The sequence below is a fragment of the Nothobranchius furzeri genome, chromosome 5, assembly GCF_043380555.1.
Source record: "Nothobranchius furzeri strain GRZ-AD chromosome 5, NfurGRZ-RIMD1, whole genome shotgun sequence".
NCBI lineage: Eukaryota > Metazoa > Chordata > Actinopteri > Cyprinodontiformes > Nothobranchiidae > Nothobranchius > Nothobranchius furzeri.
This window is the reverse complement of record NC_091745.1, coordinates 18,631,495-18,649,029: the sequence shown is the minus strand read 5'-3', so window position 1 is coordinate 18,649,029 and position 17,535 is coordinate 18,631,495.

The following is a 17,535-nucleotide window of genomic DNA, read 5'->3' as shown; positions in this document are numbered from 1 at the left end:
CTTCTTGTAACGTTTCAGCCTGATTGGACCTTGTTTTCACACAAATGGACCCAGAATGATGTGAAATTGTGCTTCGTGCAACATAATTCTGGGTGCCATTTACAAACCATAAGTGCTAATGACTCCATTCCTTTTTGTGGTTGTAGGGGCTGTTGATTGGAGTACATTAAAACAAACCTGATCTCTCTAGGACATTCAGAAGCCAAGTTATAAGCCCACAAATGTGTAACTGGACTACTTCTTTAAATTTACACCAGATCCGGTGACCTTTGGGACATGGTTTGACCCCCTTAGGAAAGTGCTATCATCATGAAACGTTCAGATCACTTACAACTCAATAGATTATACCTTCCTGTAAAGTTTCAGCCTGATTGGACCATGTTTTCACACAAATGAACCCAGAATGATGTGAAATTGTGCTTCGTGCAACATAATTCTGGGTACCATTTAAAAACCATAAGTGCTAATGACTCCATTCCTTTTAGTGGTAATGGGGGCTGTTAATTGGAGTACTCTAAAACAACCCTGACCTCTTTAGGATATTCAGAAGCCAAGTTATAAGCCCACAAAGGTGTAACTGGACTACTTCTTTAAAGTGACACCTGACCCGGTGACCTTTGGGACATGGTTTGACCCCCTATAGGAATGTGCGATAATCATGAAACGTTCAGATCACTTACAGCTCAATAGATTCTACCTTCTTCTAACGTTTCAGCCTGATTGGACCTTGTTTTTACACAAATGGACCCAGAATGATGTGAAATTGTGCTTCATTCAACATAAGTCTGGGTGCCATTTACAAACCATAAGTGCTAATGACTCCATTCCTTTTTGTGGATGTAGGAGCTGTTGGTTGGAGTAAATTAAAACAAACCTGATCTCTCTAGGACATTCAGAAGCCAAGTTATAAGCCCACAAATGTGTAACTGCACTACATCTTTAAATTGACACCAGATCCGGTGACCTTTGGGACATGGTTTGACCCCCTTAGGAAAGTGCGATCATCATGAAACGTTCATATCACTTACAACTCAATAGATTCTACCGTCTTGTAACGTTTCAGCCTGATTGGACCTTGTTTTCACACAAATGGACCCAGAATGATGTGAAATTGTGCTTCGTGCAACATAATTCTGGGTGCCATTTACAAACCATAAGTGCTAATGACTCCATTCCTTTTTGTGGTTGTAGGGGCTGTTGGTTGGAGTACATTAAAACAAACCTGATCTCTCTAGGACAATCAGAAGCCAAGTTATAAGCCCACAAATGTGTAACTGGACTACTTCTTCAAATTGACACCAGATCCGGTGACTTTTGGGACATGGTTTGACCGCCTTAGGAAAGTGCTATCATCATAAAACGTTCAGATCTCTTACAACTCAATAGATTCTACCTTCCTGTAACGTTTCAGCCTGATTGGACCTTGTTTTCACACAAATGAACTCAGAATGTTATGAAATTGTGCTTCGTGCAACATAATTCTGGGTGCCATTTCAAAACCATAAGTGCTAATGACTCCATTCCTTTTTGTGGTTGTAGGGGCTGTTGATTGGAGTATACTAAAACAAACCTGATCTCTCTAGGACATTCAGAAGCCAAGTTATAAGCCCACAAATGTGTAACTGGACTACTTCTTTAAATTGACACCAGATCCGGTGACCTTTGGGACATGGTTTGACCCCCTTAGGAAATTGCGATCATCATGAAACGTTCAGATCACTTACAACTCAATAGATTCTACCTTCCTGTAACGTTTCAGCCTGATTGGACCTTGTTTTCACACAAATGAACCCAGAATGAAGTGAAATTGGCTTCGTGCAACATAATTCTGGGTGCCATTTAAAACCCATAAGTGCTAATGACTCCAGTCCTTTTTGAGTTTGTAGGGGCTGTTGATTGGAGTACACTAAAACAAACCTGATCTCTCTAGGAAATTCAGAAGCCAAGTTATAAGCCCACAAAGGTGTAACTGGACTACTTCTTTAAAGTGACACCTGACCCGGTGACCTTTGGGACATGGTTTGACCCCCTATAGGAATGTGCGATAATCATGAAACGTTCAGATCACTTACAGCTCAATAGATTCTACCTTCTTGTAACGTTTCAGCCTGATTGGACCTTGTTTTTACACAAATGGACCCAGAATGATGTGAAATTGTGCTTCATTCAACATAAGTCTGGGTGCCATTTACAAACCATAAGTGCTAATGACTCCATTCCTTTTTGTGGATGTAGGGGCTGTTGGTTGGAGTACATTAAAACAAACCTGATCTCTTTAGGACATTCAGAAGCCAAGTTATAAGCCCACAAATGTGTAACTGCACTACATCTTTAAATTGACACCAGATCCGGTGACCTTTGGGACATGGTTTGACCCCCTTAGGAAAGTGCGATCATCATGAAACGTTCATATCACTTACAACTCAATAGATTCTACCGTCTTGTAACGTTTCAGCCTGATTGGACCTTGTTTTCACACAAATGGACCCAGAATGATGTGAAATTGTGCTTCGTGCAACATAATTCTGGGTGCCATTTACAAACCATAAGTGCTAATGACTCCATTCCTTTTTGTGGTTGTAGGGGCTGTTGGTTGGAGTACATTAAAACAAACCTGATCTCTCTAGGACATTCAGAAGCCAAGTTATAAGCCCACAAATGTGTAACTGGACTACTTTAAATTGACACCAGATCCGGTGACCTTTGGGACATGGTTTGACCCCCTTAGGAAAGTGCTATCATCATGAAACGTTCAGATCACTTACAACTCAATAAATTCTACCTTCCTGTAACGTTTCAGCCTTATTGGACCTTGTTTTCACACAAATGAACCCAGAATGATGTGAAATTGTGCTTCGTGCAACATAATTCTGGGTGCCATTTAAAAACCATAAGTGCTAATGACTCCATTCCTTTTTTTGGTTGTAGGGGCTGTTGATTGGAGTATACTAAAACAAACTTGATCGCTCTAGGACATTCAGAAGCCAAGTTTTAAGCCCACAAATGTGTAACTGGACTACTTCTTTAAATTGACACCAGATCCGGTGACCTTTGGGACATGGTTTGACTCCCTTAGGAAAGTGCTATCATCATGAAACGTTCAGATCACTTACAACTCAATAGATTCTACCTTCTTGTAACGTTTCAGCCTGATTGGACCTTGTTTTCACACAAATGGACCCAGAATGTTGTGAAATTGTGCTTCGTGCAACATAATTATGGGTGCCATTTAAAAACCATAAGTGCTAATGACTCCATTCCTTTTTGAGGTTGTAGGGGCTGCTGATTGGAGTACACTAAAACAAACGTGATCTCTCTAGGACATTCAGAAACCAAGTTATAAGCCCTCAAAGGTGTAATTGGACTACTTCTTTAAAGTGACACCAGGCCCGGTGACCTTTGGGACATGGTTTGACCCCCTATAGGAATGTGCGATCATCATGAAACGTTCAGATCACTTACAACTCAATAGATTCTACCTTCCTGTAACGTTTCAGCCTGATTGGACCTTGTTTTCACAATGACTCCATTCCTTTTTGTGGTTGTACGGGCTGTTGGCTGGAGTACATTAAAACAAACCTGATCTCTCTAGGACATTCAGAAGCCAAGTTATAAGCCCACAAATGTGTAACTGGACTACTTCTTCAAATTGACACCAGATCCGGTGACTTTTGGGACATGGTTTGACCGCCTTAGGAAAGTGCTATCATCATAAAACGTTCAGATCTCTTACAACTCAATAGATTCTACCTTCCTGTAACGTTTCAGCCTGATTGGACCTTGTTTTCACACAAATGAACTCAGAATGTTATGAAATTGTGCTTCGTGCAACATAATTCTGGGTGCCATTTCAAAACCATAAGTGCTAATGACTCCATTCCTTTTTGTGGTTGTAGGGGCTGTTGATTGGAGTATACTAAAACAAACCAGATCTCTCTAGGACATTCAGAAGCCAAGTTATGAGCCCACAAATGTGTAACTGGACTACTTCTTTAAATTGACACCAGATCCGGTGACCTTTGGGACATGGTTTGACCCCCTTAGGAAATTGCGATCATCATGAAACGTTCAGATCACTTACAACTCAATAGATTCTACCTTCCTATAACGTTTCAGCCTGATTGGACCTTGTTTTCACACAAATGAACCAAGAATGAAGTGAAATTGTGCTTCGTGCAACATAATTCTGGGTGCCATTTAAAACCCATAAGTGCTAATGACTCCAGTCCTTTTTGAGTTTGTAGGGGCTGTTGATTGGAGTACACTAAAACAAACCTGACCTCTTTAGGATATTCAGAAGCCAAGTTATAAGCCCACAAAGGTGTAACTGGACTACTTCTTTAAAGTGACACCAGGCCCGGTGACCTTTGGGACATGGTTTGACCCCCTATAGGAATGTGCGATCATCATGAAACGTTCAGATCACTTACAACTCAATAGATTCTACCTTCTTGTAACGTTTCAGCCTGATTGGACCTTGTTTTCACACAAATGGACCCAGAATGATGTGAAATTGTGCTTCGTGCAACATAATTCTGGGTGCCATTTAAAAACCATAAGTGCTAATGACTCCATTCCTTTTTGAGGTTGTAGGGGCTGTTGATTGGAGTACACTAAAACAAACCTGATCTCTCTAGGACATTCAGAAACCAAGTTACAAGCCCTCAAAGGTGTAATTGGACTACTTCTTTAAAGTGACACCAGGCCCGGTGACCTTTGGGACATGGTTTGACCCCCTATAGGAATGTGCGATCATCATGAAACGTTCAGATCACTTACAACTCAATAGATTCTACCTTCTTGTAACGTTTCAGCCTGATTCGACCTTGTTTTCACACAAATGGACCCAGAATGATGTGAAATTGTGCTTCGTGCAAAATAATTCTGGGTGCCATTTAAAAACCATAAGTGCTAATGACTCCATTCCTTTTTGTGGTTGTAGGGGCTGTTAATTGGAGTATACTAAAACAAACCTGATCTCTCTAGGACATTCAGAAGCCAAGTTATAAGCCCACAAATGTGTAACTGGACTACTTCTTTAAATTGACACCAGATCCGGTGACTTTTGGGACATGGTTTGACCCCCTTAGGAAAGTGCTATCATCATAAAACATTCAGATCACTTACAACTCAATAGATTCTACCTTCCTGTAACGTTTCAGCCTGATTGGACCTTGTTTTCACAATGATTCCATTCCTTTTTGTGGTTGTAGGGGCTGTTGGCTGGAGTACATTAAAACAAACCTGATCTCTCTAGGACATTCAGAAGCCAAGTTATATGCCCACAAATGTGTAACTGGACTACTTCTTTAAATTGACACCAGATCTCCTGACCTTTGGGACATGGTTTGACCCCCTTAGGAAAGTGCTATCATCATGAAACGTTCAGATCACTTACAACTCAATAGATTCTACCTTCCTGTAACGTTTCAGCCTGAATGGACCTTGTTTTCACACAAATGAACCCAGAATGATATGAAATTGTGCTTCGTGCAACATAATTCTGGGTGCCATTTAAAAACCATAAGTGATAATGACTCCATTCCTTTTTGTGGTTGTAGGGGCTGTTGATTGGAGTATACTAAAACAAACCTGATCTCTCTAGGACATTCAGAAGCCAAGTTATAAGCCCACAAATGTGTAACTGGACTACTTCTTTGAATTGACACCAGATCCGGTGACCTTTGGGACATGGTTTGACCCCCTTAGTAAAGTGCGATCATCATGAAACGTTCAGATCACTTACAACTCAATAGATTCTACCTTCCTGTAACGTTTCAGCCTGATTGGACCTTGTTTTCACACAAATGAACCCAGAATGATGTGAAATTGTGCTTCGTGCAACATAATTCTGGGTGCCATTTAAAACCCATAAGTGCTAATGACTCCAGTCCTTTTTGTGGTTGTAGGGGCTGTTGATTGGAGTACACTAAAACAAAAACCTGACCTCTTTAGGATATTCAGAAGCCAAGTTATAAGCCCACAAAGGTGTAACTGGACTACTTCTTTAAAGTGACACCAGGCCCGGTGACCTTTGGGACATGGTTTGACCCCCTATAGGAATGTGTGATCATCATGAAACGTTCAGATCACTTACAACTCAATAGATTCTACCTTCTTGTAACGTTTCAGCCTGATTGGACCTTGTTTTCACACAAATGGACCCAGAATGATGTGAAATTGTGCTTCGTGCAACATAATTCTGGGTGCCATTTACAAACCATAAGTGCTAATGACTCCATTCCTTTTTGTGGTTGTAGGGGCTGTTGATTGTAGTACACTAAAACAAACCTGATCTCTCTAGGATATTCAGAAGCCAAGTTATAAGCCCACAAATGTGTAACTGGACTACTACTTTAAATTGACACAAGATCCGGTGACCTTTGGGACATGGTTTGACCCCCTTAGGAAAGTGCTATCATCATGAAACGTTCATATCACTTACAACTAGATAGATTCTACCTTCTTGTAACGTTTCAGCCTGATTGGACCTTGTTTTCACACAAATGGACCCAGAATGTTGTGAAATTGTGCTTCGTGCAGCATAATTCTGGGTGCCATTTACAAACCATAAGTGCTAATGACTCCATTCCTTTTTGTGGTTGTAGGGGCTGTTGATTGGAGTACACTAAAACAAACCTGATCTCTCTAGGATATTCAGAAGCCAAGTTATAAGCCCACAAATGTGTAACTGGACTACTTCTTTAAATTGACACAAGATCCGGTGACCTTTGGGACAAGGTTTGACCCCCTTAGGAAAGTGCTATCATCATGAAACGTTCATATCACTTACAACTCAATAGATTCTACCTTCCTGTAACGTTTCAGCCTGATTGGACCTTGTTTTCACACAAATGAACCCAGAATGATGTGAAATTGTGCTTCGTGCAACATAATTCTGGGTGCCATTTAAAAACCATAAGTGCTAATGACTCCAATCCTTTTTGGGTTAATGGGGGCTGTTAATTGGAGTACTCTAAAACAAACCTGACCTCTCTAGGATATTCAGAAGCCAAGTTATTAGCCCACAAATGTGTAACTGAACTACTTCTTTAAAGTGACACCAGATCCGGTGACCTTTGGGACATGGTTTGATCCCCTTAGGAAAGTGCTATCATCATGAAACGTTCAGATCACTTACAACTCAATAGATTCTACCTTCCTGTAACGTTTCAGCCTGATTGGACCTTGTTTTCACACAAATGAACCCAGAATGATGTGAAATTGTGCTTCGCGCAACATAATTCTGGGTGCCATTTAAAAACCATAAGTGCTAATGACTCCATTCCTTTTTGGGGTTGTAGGGGCTGTTAATTGGAGTACTCTAAACCAAACCTGACCTCTCTAGGATATTCAGAAGCCAAGTTATAAGCCCACAAAGGTTTAACTGGACTACTTCTTTAAAGTGACACCAGGCCCGGTGACCTTTGGGACATGGTTTGACCCCCTATAGGAATGTGCGATCATCATGAAACGTTCAGATCACTTACAACTCAATAGATTCTACCGTCTTGTAACGTTTCAGCCTGATTGGACCTTGTTTTCACACAAATGGACCCAGAATGATGTGAAATTGTGCTTCGTGCAACATAATTCTGGGTACCATTTACAAACCATAAGTGCTAATGACTTTATTCCTTTTTGTGGTTGTAGGGGCTGTTGATTGGAGTACACTAAAAGAAACCTGACCTCTTTAGGATAATCAGAAGCCAAGTTATAAGCCCACAAAGGTGTAACTGGACTACTTCTTTAAAGTGACACAGGGCCCGGTGAACTTTGGGACATGGTTTGACCGCCTATAGGAATGTGCGATCATCATGAAACGTTCAGATCACTTACAACTCAATAGATTCTACCTTCTTGTAACGTTTCAGCCTGATTGGACCTTGTTTTCACACAAATGGACCCAGAATGATGTGAAATTGTGCTTCGTGCAACATAATTCTGGGTGCCATTTACAAACCATAAGTGCTAATGACTCCATTCCTTTTTGAGGTTGTAGGGGCTGTTGATTGGAGTTCACTAAAACAAACCTGATCTCTCTAGGACATTCAGAAGCCAAGTTATAAGCCCACAAATGTGTAACTTGACTACTTCTTTAAATTGACACCAGATCCGGTGACCTTTGGGACATGGTTTGACCCCCTTAGGAAAGTGCTATCATCATGAAATGTTCAGATCACTTACAACTCAATAGATTCTACCTTCCTGTAACGTTTCAGCCTGATTGGACCTTGTTTTCACACAAATGAACCCAGAATGATGTGAAATTGTGCTTCGTGCAACATAAATCTGGGTGACATTTAAAAACCATAAGTGCTAATGACTCCATTCCTTTTTGGGTTAATGGGGGCTGTTAATTGGAGTACTCTAAAACAAACCTGACCTCTCTAGGATATTCAGAAGCCAAGTTTTAAGCCCACAAATGTGTAACTGGACTACTTCTTTAAAGTGACACCAGATCCGGTGACCTTTGGGACATGGTTTGACCCCCTTAGGAAAGTGCTATCATCATGAAACGTTCAGATCACTTACAACTCAATAGATTCTACCTTCCTGTAACGTTTCAGCCTGATTGGACCTTGTTTTCACACAAATGAACCCAGAATGATGTGAAATTGTGCTTCGTGCAACATAATTGTGGGTGCCATTTAAAAACCATAAGTGCTAATGACTCCATTCCTTTTAGTGGTAATGGGGGCTGTTAATTGGAGTAGTCTAAAACAAACCTGACCTCTCTAGGATATTCAGAAGCCAAGTTATAAGCCCACAAATGTGTAACTGGACTACTTCTTTAAAGTGACACCAGGCCCGGTGATCTTTGGGACATGGTTTGACCCCCTTAGGAAAGTACTATCATCATGAAACATTAAGATCACTTACAACTCAATAGATTCTACCTTCTTGTAACGTTTCAGCCTGATTGGACCTTGTTTTCACACAAATGGACCCAGAATGATGTGAAATTGTGCTTCGTGCAACATAATTCTGGGTGCCATTTACAAATCATAAGTGCTAATGACTCCAGTCCTTTTTGAGTTTGTAGGGGCTGTTGATTGGAGTACACTAAAACAAACCTGACCTCTTTAGGATATTCAGAAGCCAAGTTATAAGCCCACAAAGGTGTAACTGGACTACTTCTTTGAAGTGACACCAGGCCCCGTGACCTTTGGGACATGGTTTGACCCCCTATAGGAATGTGCGATCATCATGAAACGTTCAGATCACATACAACTCAATTGATTCTACCTTCTTGTAACGTTTCAGCCTGATTGGACCTTGTTTTCACACAAATGGACCCAGAATGATGTGAAATTGTGTTTGTGCAACATAATTCTGGGTGCCATTTAAAAACCATAAGTGCTAATGACTCCATTCCTTTTTGAGGTTGTAGGGGCTGTTGATTGGAGTACACTAAAACAAACCTGATCCCTCTAGGACATTCAGAAACCAAGTTATAAGCCCTCAAAGGTGTAGTTGGACTACTTCTTTAAAGTGACACCAGGCCCGGTGACCTTTGGGACATGGTTTGACCCCCTATAGGAATGTGCGATCATCATGAAACGTTCAGATCACTTACAACTCAATAGATTCTACCTTCTTGTAACGTTTCAGCCTGATTCGACCTTGTTTTCACACAAATGGACCCAGAATGATGTGAAATTGTGCTTCGTGCAAAATAATTCTGGGTGCCATTTAAAAACCATAAGTGCTAATGACTCCATTCCTTTTTGTGGTTGTAGGGGCTGTTAATTGGAGTATACTAAAACAAACCTGATCTCTCTAGGACATTCAGAAGCCAAGTTATAAGCCCACAAATGTGTAACTGGACTACTTCTTTAAATTGACGCCGGATCCGGTGACTTGTGGGACATGGTTTGACCCCCTTAGGAAAGTGCTATCATCATAAAACATTCAGATCACTTACAACTCAATAGATTCTACCTTCCTGTAACGTTTCAGCCTGATTGGACCTTGTTTTCACAATGATTCCATTCCTTTTTGTGGTTGTAGGGGCTGTTGGCTGGAGTACATTAAAACAAACCTGATCTCTCTAGAACATTCAGAAGCCAAGTTATAAGCCCACAAATGTGTAACTGGACTACTTCTTTAAATTGACACCAGATCCGGTGACCTTTGGGACATGGTTTGACCCCCTATAGGAATGTGCGATCATCATGAAACATTCAGATCACTTACAACTCAATAGATTCTACCTTCTTGTAACGTTTCAGCCTGATTGGACCTTGTTTTCACACAAATGGACCCAGAATGATGTGAAATTGTGCTTCGTGCAACATAATTCTGGGTGCAATTTACAAACCATAAGTGCTAATGACTCCATTCCTTTCTTTGGTTGTAGGGGCTGTTGATTGTAGTACACTAAAACAAACCTGATCTCTCTAGGATATTCAGAAGCCAAGTTATAAGCCCACAAATGTGTAACTGGACTACTTCTTTAAATTGACACAAGATCCGGTGACCTTTGGGACATGGTTTGACCCCCTTAGCAAAGTGCTATCATCATGAAACGTTCATATCACTTACCACTCAATAGATTCTACCTTCCTGTAACGTTTCAGCCTGATTGGACCTTGTTTTCACACAAATGGACCCAGAATGATGTGAAATTGTGCATCGTGCAACATAATTCTGGGTGACATTTACAAACCATAAGTGCTAATGACTCCATTCCTTTTTGTGGTTGTAGGGGCTGTTGGTTGGAGTACATTAAAACAAACCTGATCTCTCTAGGACATTCAGAAGCCAAGTTATAAGCCCACAAATGTGTAACTGGACTACTTCTTTAAAGTGACACCAGATCCGGTGACCTTTGGGACATGGTTTGACCCCCTTAGGAAAGTGCTATCATCATGAAACGTTCAGATCACTTACAACTCAATAGATTCTACCTTCCTGTAACGTTTCAGCCTGATTGGACCTTGTTTTCACACAAATGAACCCAGAATGATGTGAAATTGTGCTTCGCGCAACATAATTCTGGGTGCCATTTAAAAACCATAAGTGCTAATGACTCCATTCCTTTTTGGGGTTGTAGGGGCTGTTAATTGGAGTACTCTAAACCAAACCTGACCTCTCTAGGATATTCAGAAGCCAAGTTATAAGCCCACAAAGGTTTAACTGGACTACTTCTTTAAAGTGACACCAGGCCCGGTGACCTTTGGGACATGGTTTGACCCCCTATAGGAATGTGCGATCATCATGAAACGTTCAGATAACTTACAACTCAATAGATTCTACCGTCTTGTAACGTTTCAGCCTGATTGGACCTTGTTTTCACACAAATGGACCCAGAATGATGTGAAATTGTGCTTCGTGCAACATAATTCTGGGTACCATTTACAAACCATAAGTGCTAATGACTGCATTCCTTTTTGTGGTTGTAGGGGCTGTTGATTGGAGTACACTAAAAGAAACCTGACCTCTTTAGGATAATCAGAAGCCAAGTTATAAGCCCACAAAGGTGTAACTGGACTACTTTAAAGTGACACAGGGCCCGGTGAACTTTGGGACATGGTTTGACCCCCTATAGGAATGTGCGATCATCATAAAACGTTCAGATCACTTACAACTCAATAGATTCTACCTTCTTGTAACGTTTCAGCCTGATTGGACCTTGTTTTCACACAAATGGACCCAGAATGATGTGAAATTGTTCTTCGTGCAACATAATTCTGGGTGCCATTTACAAACCATAAGTGCTAATGACTCCATTCCTTTTTGTGGTTGTAGGGGCTGTTGATTGGAGTTCACTAAAACAAACCTGATCTCTCTAGGACATTCAGAAGCCAACTTATAAGCCCACAAATGTGTAACTGGACTACTTCTTTATAATGACACCAGATTCGGTGACCTTTGGGACATGGTTTGACCCCCTTAGGAAAGTGCTATCATCATGAAATGTTCATATCACTTACAACTCAATAGATTCTACCTTCCTGTAACGTTTCAGCCTGATTGGACCTTGTTTTCACACAAATGAACCCAGAATGATGTGAAATTGTGCTTCGTGCAACATAAATCTGGGTGCCATTTAAAAACCATAAGTGCTAATGACTCCATTCCTTTTTGGGTTAATGGGGGCTGTTAATTGGAGTACTCTAAAACAAACCTGACCTCTCTAGGATATTCAGAAGCCAAGTTTTAAGCCCACAAATGTGTAACTGGACTACTTCTTTAAAGTGACACCAGATCCGGTGACCTTGGGACATGGTTTGACCCCCTTAGGAAAGTGCTATCATCATGAAACGTTCAGATCACTTACAACTCAATAGATTCTACCTTCCTGTAACGTTTCAGCCTGATTGGACCTTGTTTTCACACAAATGAACCCAGAATGATGTGAAAATGTTCTTCGTGCAACATTATTCTGGGTGCCATTTAAAAACCATAAGTGCTAATGACTCCATTCATTTTAGTGGTAATGGGGGCTGTTAATTGGAGTAGTCTAAAACAAACCTGACCTCTCTAGGATATTCAGAAGCCAAGTTATAAGCCCACAAATGTGCAACTGGACTACTTCTTTAAATTGACACCAGGCCCGGTGATCTTTGGGACATGGTTTGACCCCCTTAGGAAAGTACTATCATCATGAAACGTTCAGATCACTTACAACTCAATAGATTCTACCTTCTTGTAACGTTTCAGCCTGATTGGACCTTGTTTTCACACAAATGGACCCAGAATGATGTGAAATTGTGCTTCGTGCAACATAATTCTGGGTGCCAATTACAAATCATAAGTGCTAATGACTCCAGTCCTTTTTGAGTTTGTAGGGGCTGTTGATTGGAGTACACTAAAACAAACCTGACCTCTTTACGATATTCAGAAGCCAAGTTATAAGCCCACAAAGGTGTAACTGGACCACTTCTTTGAAGTGACACCAGGCCCGGTGACCTTTGGGACATGGTTTGACCCCCTATAGGAATGTGCGATCATCATGAAACGTTCAGATCACTTACAACTCAATAGATTCTACCTTCTTGTAACGTTTCAGCCTGATTGGACCTTGTTTTCACACAAATGGACCCAGAATGATGTGAAATTGTGCTTCGTGCAAAATAATTCTGGGTGCCATTTAAAAACCATAAGTGCTAATGACTCCATTCCTTTTTGTGGTTGTAGGGGCTGTTAATTGGAGTATACTAAAACAAACCTGATCTCTCTAGGACATTCAGAAGCCAAGTTATAAGCCCACAAATGTGTAACTGGACTACTTCTTTAAATTGACACCAGATCCGGTGACTTTTGGGACATGGTTTGACCCCCTTAGGAAAGTGCTATCATCATAAAACATTCAGATCACTTACAACTCAATAGATTCTACCTTCCTGTAACGTTTCAGCCTGATTGGACCTTGTTTTCACACAAATGGACCCAGAATGATGTGAAATTGTGCATCGTGCAACATAATTCTGGGTGCCATTTACAAACCATAAGTGCTAATGACTCCATTCCTTTTTGTGGTTGTAGGGGCTGTTGGTTGGAGTACATTAAAACAAACCTGATCTCTCTAGGACATTCAGAAGCCAAGTTATAAGCCCACAAATGTGTAACTGGACTACTTCTTTAAATTGACACCAGATCCGGTGACCTTTGGGACATGGTTTGACCCCGTTAGGAAAGTGCTATCATCATGAAACGTTCAGATCACTTACAACTCGATAAATTCTACCTTCCTGTAACGTTTCAGCCTGATTGGACCTTGTTTTCACACAAATGAACCCAGAATGATGTGAAATTGTGCTTCGTGCAACATAATTCTGGGTGCCATTTAAAAACCATAAGTGCTAATGACTCCAATCCTTTTTGGGTTAATGGGGGCTGTTAATTGGAGTACTCTAAAACAAACCTGACCTCTCTAGGATATTCAGAAGCCAAGTTATAAGCCCACAAATGTGTAACTGGACTACTTCTTTAAAGTGACACCAGATCCGGTGACCTTTGGGACATGGTTTGACCCCCCTTAGGAAAGTGCTATCATCATGAAACGTTCAGATCACTTACAACTCAATAGATTCTACCTTCCTGTAACGTTTCAGCCTGATTGGACCTTGTTTTCACACAAATGAACCCAGAATGATGTGAAATTGTGCTTCGCGCAACATAATTCTGGGTGCCATTTAAAAACCATAAGTGCTAATGACTCCATTCCTTTTTGGGGTTGTAGGGGCTGTTAATTGGAGTACTCTAAACCAAACCTGACCTCTCTAGGATATTCAGAAGCCAAGTTATAAGCCCACAAAGGTTTAACTGGACTACTTCTTTAAAGTGACACCAGGCCCGGTGATCTTTGGGACATGGTTTGACCCCCTTAGGAAAGTACTATCATCATGAAACGTTCAGATCACTTACAACTCAATAGATTCTACCTTCTTGTAACGTTTCAGCCTGATTGGACCTTGTTTTCACACAAATGGACCCAGAATGATGTGAAATTGTGCTTCGTGCAACATAATTCTGGGTGTCAATTACAAATCATAAGTGCTAATGACTCCAGTCCTTTTTGAGTTTGTAGGGGCTGTTGATTGGAGTACACTAAAACAAACCTGACCTCTTTACGATATTCAGAAGCCAAGTTATAAGCCCACAAAGGTGTAACTGGACTACTTCTTTGAAGTGACACCAGGCCCGGTGACCTTTGGGACATGGTTTGACCCCCTATAGGAATGTGCGATCATCATGAAACGTTCAGATCACTTACAACTCAATAGATTCTACCTTCTTGTAACGTTTCAGCCTGATTGGACCTTGTTTTCACACAAATGGACCGAGAATGATGTGAAATTGTGCTTCGTGCAACATAATTCTGGGTGCCATTTAAAAACCATTAGTGCTAATGACTCCGTTCCTTTTGAGGTTGTAGGGGCTGTTGATTGGAGTACACTAAAAAAAACCTGATCTCTCTAGGACATTCAGAAACCAAGTTATAAGCCCTCAAAGGTGTAATTGGACTACTTCTTTAAAGTGACACCAGGCCCGGTGACCTTTGGGACATGGTTTGACCCCCTATAGGAATGTGCGATCATCATGAAACGTTCAGATCACTTACAACTCAATAGATTCTACCTTCTTGTAACGTTTCAGCCTGATTGGACCTTGTTTTCACACAAATGGACCCAGAATGATGTGAAATTGTGCTTCGTGCAAAATAATTCTGGGTGCCATTTAAAAACCATAAGTGCTAATGACTCCATTCCTTTTTGTGGTTGTAGGGGCTGTTAATTGGAGTATACTAAAACAAACCTGATCTCTCTAGGACATTCAGAAGCCAAGTTATAAGCCCACAAATGTGTAACTGGACTACTTCTTTAAATTGACACCAGATCCGGTGACCTTTGGGACATGGTTTGACCCCGTTAGGAAAGTGCTATCATCATGAAACGTTCAGATCACTTACAACTCGATAAATTCTACCTTCCTGTAACGTTTCAGCCTGATTGGACCTTGTTTTCACACAAATGAACCCAGAATGATGTGAAATTGTGCTTCGTGCAACATAATTCTGGGTGCCATTTAAAAACCATAAGTGCTAATGACTCCAATCCTTTTTGGGTTAATGGGGGCTGTTAATTGGAGTACTCTAAAACAAACCTGACCTCTCTAGGATATTCAGAAGCCAAGTTATAAGCCCACAAATGTGTAACTGGACTACTTCTTTAAAGTGACACCAGATCCGTTGACCTTTGGGACATGGTTTGACCCCCCTTAGGAAAGTGCTATCATCATGAAACGTTCAGATCACTTACAACTCAATAGATTCTACCTTCCTGTAACGTTTCAGCCTGATTGGACCTTGTTTTCACACAAATGAACCCAGAATGATGTGAAATTGTGCTTCGCGCAACATAATTCTGGGTGCCATTTAAAAACCATAAGTGCTAATGACTCCATTCCTTTTTGGGGTTGTAGGGGCTGTTAATTGGAGTACTCTAAACCAAACCTGACCTCTCTAGGATATTCAGAAGCCAAGTTATAAGCCCACAAAGGTTTAACTGGACTACTTCTTTAAAGTGACACCAGGCCCGGTGACCTTTGGGACATGGTTTGACCCCCTATAGGAATGTGCGATCATCATGAAACGTTCAGATCACTTACAACTCAATAGATTCTACCGTCTTGTAACGTTTCAGCCTGATTGGACCTTGTTTTCACACAAATGGACCCAGAATGATGTGAAATTGTGCTTCGTGCAACATAATTCTGGGTACCATTTACAAACCATAAGTGCTAATGACTGCATTCCTTTTTGTGGTTGTAGGGGCTGTTGATTGGAGTACACTAAAAGACACCTGACCTCTTTAGGATAATCAGAAGCCAAGTTATAAGCCCACAAAGGTGTAACTGGACTACTTTAAAGTGACACAGGGCCCGGTGAACTTTGGGACATGGTTTGACCCCCTATAGGAATGTGCGATCATCATGAAACGTTCAGATCACTTACAACTCAATAGATTCTACCTTCTTGTAAAGTTTCAGCCTGATTGGACCGTGTTTTCACAGAAATGGACCCAGAATGATGTGAAATTGTTCTTCGTGCAACATAATTCTGGGTGCCATTTACAAACCATAAGTGCTAATGACTCCATTCCTTTTTGTGGTTGTAGGGGCTGTTGATTGGAGTTCACTAAAACAAACCTGATCTCTCTAGCACATTCAGAAGCCAACTTATAAGCCCACAAATGTGTAACTGGACTACTTCTTTATATTGACACCAGATCCGGTGACCTTTGGGACATGGTTTGACCCCCTTAGGAAAGTGCTATCATCATGAAATGTTCATATCACTTACAACTCAATAGATTCTACCTTCCTGTAACGTTTCAGCCTGATTGGACCTTGTTTTCACACAAATGAACCCAGAATGATGTGAAATTGTGCTTCGTGCAACATAAATCTGGGTGACATTTAAAAACCATAAGTGCTAATGACTCCATTCCTTTTTGGGTTAATGGGGGCTGTTAATTGGAGTACTCTAAAACAAACCTGACCTCTCTAGGATATTCAGAAGCCAAGTTTTAAGCCCACAAATGTGTAACTGGACTACTTCTTTAAAGTGACACCAGATCCGGTGACCTTTGGGACATGGTTTGACCCCCTTAGGAAAGTGCTATCATCATGAAACGTTCAGATCACTTACAACTCAATAGATTCTACCTTCCTGTAACGTTTCAGCCTGATTGGACCTTGTTTTCACACAAATGAACCCAGAATGATGTGAAATTGTTCTTCGTGCAACATAATTCTGGGTGCCATTTAAAAACCATAAGTGCTAATGACTCCATTCCTTTTAGTGGTAATGGGGGCTGTTAATTGGAGTAGTCTAAAACAAACCTGACCTCTCTAGGATATTCAGAAGCCAAGTTATAAGCCCACAAATGTGTAACTGGACTACTTCTTTAAATTGACACCAGGCCCGGTGATCTTTTGGACATGGTTTGACCCCCTTAGGAAAGTACTATCATCATGAAACGTTCAGATCACTTACAACTCAATAGATTCTACCTTCTTGTA